The sequence below is a fragment of the Arachis ipaensis genome, chromosome B7, assembly GCF_059453495.1.
Source record: "Arachis ipaensis isolate K30076 ecotype BB chromosome B7, ASM5945349v1, whole genome shotgun sequence".
In the NCBI taxonomy this organism is placed as follows: Eukaryota; Viridiplantae; Streptophyta; class Magnoliopsida; order Fabales; family Fabaceae; genus Arachis; species Arachis ipaensis.
The window spans coordinates 123966755-123975398 of NC_142442.1; the positions used below are offsets into that span (position 1 = coordinate 123966755).

General features: G+C 41.0%; 1 non-coding gene across 1 annotated transcript; it reads left to right on the forward strand.

Annotated features, from left to right (window-relative positions):
* The first annotated feature begins 8088 nt into the window (after positions 1–8088).
* Positions 8089–8196, forward strand: LOC148553996 (small nucleolar RNA R71). The gene has a single exon (XR_015893240.1). It is a non-coding gene; the product is annotated as a small nucleolar RNA R71 (small nucleolar RNA).
* Positions 8197–8644: the final 448 nt, after the last annotated feature.

Below are 8644 nucleotides of genomic sequence, written 5' to 3' on the forward strand. Positions count from 1 at the left end.
GAATCGCAAAAGCTGTCAAGCCGACCTCTTTGCACTCAATCGACCATAACTTGAGTTATAGAGGTCCAAATGATGCGGTTCTAGTTGCATTGGAAAGCAAACATTCAGGGCTTCGAAATGATATAAGATTTGTCATAGTTGCATCGCGGATAAGTGTGCGCACACGCATGGTATGCGTCCGTGCCGATGGGTGCACACAATTCACTTAATGCAACTCATGGCCAGCGATTTTAGAAGCCTTGTGGGCCCAATCCAACTCATTTCTGATGCTATTTAAGCTAAGGATTGAAGGGGAATTAACATACTTTGATCATTAGTCATAGTTTAAGCTCTAGAAGTAGTTAGAGTTAGTTTCTAGAGAGAATAGAGATTCTCTCTTCTCTCTAGGATTAGGATTAGGTTTTAGATCTAGAATAGAATTCCTTAGATCTAGGTTTAATTCATGCTTTGATTTACTTTTCCTTTACAAATTCTTGTTCCTCTACTCTTCCTCTCTCTAATTTTTTATTTCATCCTTGTAATTGCTTACATTGTTGTTGATGCACTCTTTCTTATTCTATTTTTCCTTCAATGCAATTTGAGGTAATTCATTTAGATCTTGTTTTCTTTAATTGTTGTTGTTGATTTCTTACATTCAATTGTTGTTAGATTTTATTCTTGTTGATTGATTTACTATGCTTTATTCTTTTTCCTTCCAAGTGTTTGATAAAATACTTGAGAAGGTGTTAGAATAGATTTTCCTCCTCTTGGCTTTGGTAGAGTAATTAGTGACGCTTGAGTTATCTAATTCCTTTGTTGATTGATAATTAGAAGTTGCTAATTGATTTGGATACCACTAACGCTAGTCTTTCCCTTGGGAGTTGGCTAGGACTTGTGGAATCAAGTTGGTTCATCCACTTGACTTTCCTCCATGATTAGAGGTTAACTAAGTGGTAGCTGGTGCACTGGTAGCACAAATTGTGAATCACACTTTTCACAACTCGTACCACTAACCAGCAAGTGCACTGGGTCGTCCAAGTAATACCTTACGTGAGTAAGGGTCGAATCCCACGGAGATTGTTGGTTTGAAGCAATCTATGGTTATCTTGTAAATCTTAGTCAGGAAGTCAATTATGTTTATCAGTTGAATTATGAATAACCAGTAGAGCATAAATTAAAAGTTACTTGTTGTGTAGTAATGGAGAATATGTTGGAGTTTTGGAGATGCTTTGTCTTCTGAATCTCTGCTTTCCTCTGTCTTCTGATTCACGCACGCACGTCTTCCTATGGCAAGCTGTGTGTTGGTGGATCACTGTTGTCAATGGCTACCTTCCATCCTTCCAGTGAAAACTACGCTCACGCGCTCTGTCACAGCACGGCTAATCACCGGTTGGTTCTCGATCCAGTTGGAATAGGATTTACTATCCTTTTGCATCTGTCACTAACGCCCAGCCTTCAGGAGTTTGAAGCTCGTCACAGTCATTCAATCCTTGAATCCTACTCGGAATACCACAGACAAGGTTTAGACTTTCCGGATTCTCATGAATGCCGCCATCAGTTCTAGCTTATACCACGGAGATTCTGATTAAGAGATCTCAGAGATATTCATTCAATCGGATATAGAACGGAGGTGGTTGTCAGGCACACGTTCATGGTTTGAGGAAGGTGATGAATGTCACTGATCATCACCTTCATCACAGTTAAGCGCGAATGAACATCTTAGATAGGAACAAGCGTGTTTGAATAGAAAACAGAAATACTTGCATTAATTCATCGAGACACAGCAGAGCTCCTCACCCCCAACAATGGGGTTTAGAGACTCATGCCGTCAGAGAATACAAAGTTTAGATCTGAAATGTCATGAGATACAAAATAAGTCTCTAAAAGTTGTTTAAATACTAAACTAGTAGCCTAGGGTTACAAAATATGAGTGGACTATGATGGATGATGCAGAGATCCACTTCTGGGGCCCACTTGGTGTGCTGGGGCCCACTTGGTGTGTGCTGGGGCTGAGAATTTAAGCAATCCACGTGCAGAGGCCATTTGTGGAGTTGAACGCCAGTTTTTGTGCCAGTTTGGGCGTTCAACTCCAGTTTTTGATCCTTTTCTGGCGCTGGACGCCAGAATTGGGCAGAGAACTGGCGTTGAACGCCAGTTTACATCGTCTATCCTTGTGCAAAGTATGGACTATTATATATTTCTGGAAAGCCCTGGATGTCTACTTTCCAACGCAATTGGAAGCATGCCATTTCGAGTTCTGTAGCTCCAGAAAATCCACTTTGAGTGCAGGGAGGTCAGAATCCAACAGCATCAACAGTCCTTTTTCAGCCTGAATCAGATTTTTGCTCAGCTCCTTCAATTTCAGCCAGAAAAATACCTGAAATTACAGAAAAACACACAACTCATAGTAAAGTCCAGAAATATGAATTTTTCCTAAAAACTACTAGAAATAGACTAAAAACTAACTAAAACATACTCAAAACTATATGAAATTATCCCCAAAAAGCGTATAAAATATCCGCTCATCATGCACGAAATTGTGATCTCCAGGCTCGAACAAATCCTGGTAATGGCTCCAAAGCTTGGTGCTCTGATCTTAATTCATAATTGTCACAAATTCGATACAACTAACCAGCAAGTGCACTGGGTCGTCCAAGTAATACCTTACGTGAGTAAGGGTCGAATCCCACGGAGATTGTTGGTATGAAGCAAGCTATGGTCACCTTGTAAATCTCAGTCAGGCGGATATAAAATAATTATGGAGTTTTCGAATAATAAATAAAAGAATAGGGATAGAGGTACTTATGTAAATCATTGGTAGGAATTTCAGATAAGCGAATGGAGATGCTTTTCGTTCCTCTGAACCTCTGCTTTCCTGCTATCTTCATCCAATCAGTCTTACTCCTTTCCATGGCTGGCTTTATGTGATACATCACCACTGTCAATGGCTACTTTCGGTCATCTCACGGGAAAATGATCCAATGCCCTGTCACGGCACGGCTAATCGTCTGGAGGCATCACCCTTGTCAATGGCTTCATCTTATCCTCTCAGTGAATAATATGCTCACGCACCCTGTCACGGCACGGCTATTCATCTGTCGGTTCTCGATCATGCTGGAATAGGATTTACTATCCTTTTGCGTCTGTCACTAACGCCCTGCAATCGCGAGTTAGGAGCTCGTCACAGTCATTCAATCATTGAATCCTACTCGGAATACCACAGACAAGGTTTAGACCTTTCGGATTCTCTTGAATGCCGCCATCATTCTAGCTTACGCCACGAAGATTCTGGTTAGGAGATCTAAGAGATATTCGTTCTAGCTTAATTCATGTAGAACAGAAGTGTTTGTCAGGCACGCGTTCATAAGGGAGAAGGATGATGAGCGTCACACATAATCATCACCTTCATCACGTTCTTGGGTGCGAATGGATATCTTAGAAGCGAAATAAGAAGAATTGAATAGAAAACAATAGTACTTTGCATTAATCTTTGAGGAACAGCAGAGCTCCACACCTTAATCTATGGAGTGTAGAAACTCTACCGTATGAAAATACATAAGTGAAGGTCCAGGCATGGCCGAGATGGCCAGTCCCCTAAACGAGATCACAGGATCAAAATACAATCCAGGATGCCTAATACAATAGTAAGAGGTCCTATTTATAATAAACTAGTCACTAGGGTTTACATGAGTAAGTAATTGATGCATAAATCCACTTCCAGGGCCCACTTGGTGTGTGTTTGGGCTGAGCTTGAGTGTAGCACGTGCAGAGGCCATTTGTGGAGTTGAACGCCAAGTTCTGTGCCAGTTTGGGCGTTCAACTCTGGTTTTGGATCCTTTTCTGGCGCTGGACGCCAGATTTGGGCAGAAGGCTGGCGTTGAACGCCAGTTTACATCGTCAATTCTTGGCCAAAGTATGGACTATTATATATTTCTGGAAAGCCCTGGATGTCAACTTTCCAACTCAATTGGAAGCGCGCCATTTCGAGTTCTGTAGCTCCAGAAAATCCACTTTGAGTGCAGGGAGGTCAGAATCCAACAGCATCAGCAGTCCTTTTTCAACCTCTGAATCTGATTTTTGCTCAAGTCCCTCAATTTCAGCCAGAAAATACCTGAAATCACAGAAAAACACACAAACTCATAGTAAAGTCCAGAAATGTGAATTTAACATAAAAACTAATGAAAACATCCCTAAAAGTAACTAGATCCTACTAAAAACATACTAAAAACAATGTCAAAAAGCGTATAAATTATCCGCTCATCACAACACCAAACTTAAATTGTTGCTTGTCCCCAAGCAACTGAAAATCAAATAGGATAAAAAGAAGAGAATATACTATAAATTCCAAACTATCAATGAAACATAGCTTCAATCATATGAGCGGGACTTATAGCTTTTTGCCTCTTGAATAGTTTTGGCATCTCACTTTATCCATTGAAGTTTAGAATGATTGGCATCTTTAGGGACTTCAGATTTCGAATAGTGTTATTGACTCTCCTAGTTCAGTATGATGATTCTTGAACACAGCTTCTTTATGAGTCTTGGCCGTGGCCCTAAGCACTTTGTTTTCCAGTATTACCACCGGATACATAAATGCCACAGACACATAATTGGGTGAACCTTTTCAGATTGTGACTCAGCTTTGCTAAAGTCCCCAATTAGAGGTGTCCAGGGTTCTTAAGCACACTCTTTTTTTTTTTTTTTGCTTTGGACCTTGACTTTAACCGCTCAGTCTCAAGTTTTCACTTGACACCTACACGCCACAAGCACATGGTTAGGGACAGCTTGGTTTAGCCGCTTAGACCAGGATTTTATTCCTTTAGGCCCTCCTATCCACTGATGCTCAAAGCCTTGAGATCCTTTTTATTTGCCCTTGCCTTTTGGTTTTAAGGGTTATTGGCTTTTTCTGCTTGCTTTTTCTTTTTCTTTCTATTTTTTTTCTCGCCTAAATTTTTTTTCTTTTTTCTGCAAGCTTTGTTCTTTGCTGCTTTTTCTTGCTTCAAGAATCATTTTTATGATTTTTCAGATTATCAAATAACATGTCTCCTAGTCATCATTCTTTCAAGAGCCAACATATTTAATATTCTTAAACAACAACTTCAAAAGACATATGCACTATTCAAGCATACATTCAGAAAATAAGAAGCATTGTCACCACATCAATATAATTAAACTAAGTTCAAGGATAAATTCGAAACTCATGTACTTCTTGTTCTTTTGAATTAAAACAGTTTTTATTTAAGAGAGGTGATGGATTCATAGGACATTCCTAACTTTAAGACAAAGTTACTAACTACTAATGATCATGTAATGAAGGCACAAACATAGATAAGCACATAACATAGAAATCGAAAAACAGAGAAAGTAAGAACAAGGAATGAGTCCACCTTAGGGATGTCCTTGAGCTCTTCTATGTCTCTTCCTTGCCTTGGCTGCTCCTCCTTCATTGCTTTTAGATCTTCTCTGATTTCATGAAGGATGATGGAGTGCTCTTGATGTTCCACCCTTAGTTGCTTCCAATAATTGTGTGGAAGAAAAAGTATCCCCTGTGGTATCTCAGGGATCTCTTGATTTGCAGTCAAATGTTCTACCACTAAGCTATAGACCCTTGATGGAAGCTTTTGTCTTCCCTTTCCTCTTTCTAGAGGTTTCTCTGGCCTTAGGTGCCATCAATGGTTATGGAAAAAACAAAAAAGCTATGCTTTTACCACACCAAACTTAGAATGTTGCTCGCCCTCGAGCAAAAGAAGAAAGAATAGAAGAATAAGAAGAAGATATGGAGGAGATGGATGGGAGGGTGTATTCGGCCATATGGGTGGGATTGGGTGGGAGAGAGATGTTGATTTTTTTGAAGGTAGTGGGTGTATGGATGTGAGTGGTAAATGGAAAAAAAAAAGAAGGGATGATCATGAATGGAAAGAGAGATGATGAGGTAGGTGGGGATCCTGTGGGGTCCACAGATCCTGAGATGATCCTGTGGGGTCCACAGATCCTGAGGTGTCAAGGCATTTACATCCCTGCACCAATTTAGGTATGTAAAATGCCCTTGCACACAACTCTGGGTGTTCAGCGCCAGGTTGGTGCCCATTTTGGGCGTTCAACGCCCCTTTGCTGCCATTTCTGGCGTTGAACGCCAGAACCATGCTTGTTCTGGGCGTTCAGCGCCATGATGCTCCCATTCTGGGCGTTCAGCGCCAGAACTATGCTCTGTTCTGGCGTTTGAACGCCAGACAGATGCTCCTCCAGGGCGTGATTTTTCTTCTGCTGTTTTTGATTCCGTTTTCAATTTTTATATTTATTTTGTGACTCCACATGATCATTAACCTAAGAAAACATAAAAATAAGAATTAGATAAACATTGGGTTGCCTCCCAACAAGCGCTTCTTTAATGTCAATAGCTTGACAGTGGGCTCTCATGGAGCCTCACAGATGTGCAGAGCTTTGTTGAAACTCTCCAACACCAAACTTAGAGTTTGGATATGGGAGTTCAACACCAAACTTAGAGTTTGGTTGTGGCCTCCCAACACCAAACTTAGAGTTTGACTGTGGGGGCTCTGGTTGACTCTGCTTGGAGAGAAGCTTTTCCTGCTTCCTCTCCATGGTTGCAGAGGGAGATCCTTGAGTTTTGAATACAAGGGAGTTCTCATTCCATTGAAGGACTATTTCACCTCTGTCAACATCAATCACAGCTCTTGCTGTGGCCAGGAAAGGTCTTCCTAGGATGATGGATTCATCCTCTTCCTTTCCAGTATCCAGGACTATGAAATCAGTAGGTATGTAAAGGCCCTCAACCTTTACTAATACATCTTCTACTTGTCCATAAGCCTGTCTTCTTGAGCTGTCTGCCATCTCTAGTGAGATTTTAGCAGCTTGCACCCCATAGATTCCCAGTTTCTCTATTACAGAGAGGGGCATGAGGTTTATTCCTGAACCAAGGTCACACAGAGCCTTAAAGATCATGGTGCCTATGGTACAAGGTATTATGAACTTTCCAGGATCCTGTCTCTTCTGAGGCAATGTCAGTTGATCCAGATCACTTAGTTCATTGATAAACAAGGGAGGTTCAACTTCCCAAGTATCAATGCCAAATAATTTGGCATTCAGCTTCATGATTGCACCAAGAAACTTGGCAGTTTGCTCTTCAGTGACATCCTCATTCTCTTCTGAAGAGGAATACTCATCAGAGCTCATGAAGGGTATAAGGAGGTTTAATGGAATCTCTATGGTCTCTAGATGAGCCTTAGAGTCCTTTGGTTCCTCAGAGGGAAGCTCCTTATTGATCACTGGACGTCCCAGGAGGTCTTCCTCCTTGGGATTCACGTCCTCTCCTCTCCTCACAGGTTCGGCCATGGCGCTTATGTCAATGGCCTTGCACTCTCCTTTTGGATTCTCTTCTGTATTGCTTGGGAGAGTACTAGGAGGGATTTCAGTGATCCTTTTACTCAGCTGGCCCACTTGTGCTTCCAGATTTCTAATGGAAGATCTTGTTTCATTCATGAAACTTACAGTGGCCTTAGATAGATCAGAGACTAGATTTGCTAAATTAGAAGCATTTTGTTCAGAGTTCTCTGTCTGTTGCTGAGTTGATGATGGAAAAGGCTTGCTATTGCTAAACCTGTTTCTTCCACCATTATTAAAGCCTTGTTGAGGCTTTTGATCCTTCCATGAGAAATTTGGATGATTTCTCCATGTTGAGTTATAGGTGTTTCCATAAGGTTCACCTAAGTAATTTACCTCTGCTATTGCAGGGTTCTCAGGATCATAGGCTTCTTCTTCAGAAGATGCCTCTTGAGTACTGTTGGATGCAGCTTGCATTCCATGCAGACTCTGAGAAATCATATTGACTTGCTGAGTCAATATTTTGTTCTGAGCCAAAATGGCATTCAGAGTATCAATCTCAAGAACTCCCTTCTTCATAGGCGTCCCATTATTCACAGGATTCCTTTCAGAAGTGTACATGAACTGGTTATTAGCAACCATGTCAATGAGTTCTTGAGCTTCTGCAGGCGTTTTCTTTAGGTGAATGGATCCACCTGCAGAGGTATCCAATGACATCTTTGATAGCTCAGATAAACCATCATAGAATATATCCAGGATGGTCCATTCTGAAAGCATGTCAGAAGGACACTTTTTGGTCAACTGTTTGTATCTTTCCCAAGCTTCATAGAGGGATTCACCTTCTTTCTGTCTGAAGGTTTGAACATCAGCTCTAAGCTTGCTCAGCTTTTGAGGAGGAAAGTACTTGGCTAAGAAAGCAGTGACCAGCTTATCCCAAGAGTTCAGGCTGTCTTTGGGTTGAGAATCCAACCATAATCTAGCTCTGTCTCTTACAGCAAAAGGGAAAAGCATGAGCCTGTAGACTTCAGGATCTATTCCATTAGTCTTAACAGTATCACATATCTGCAAGAATTCAGTTAAGAACTGAAAAGGATCTTCAGATGGAAGTCCATGAAACTTGCAGTTCTGCTGCATCAGAGAAACTAATTGAGGTTTCAGCTCAAAGTTGTTTGCTCCAATGGCAGGAATGGAGATGCTTCTTCCATGTAAATTGGAATTAGGTGCAGTAAAGTCACCAAGCATCTTCCTTATATTATTATTATTTTCGGCTGCCATCTCCTCTTCCTGTTCAAAGATTTCTGAAAGGTTTTCTCTGGATTGTTGTATT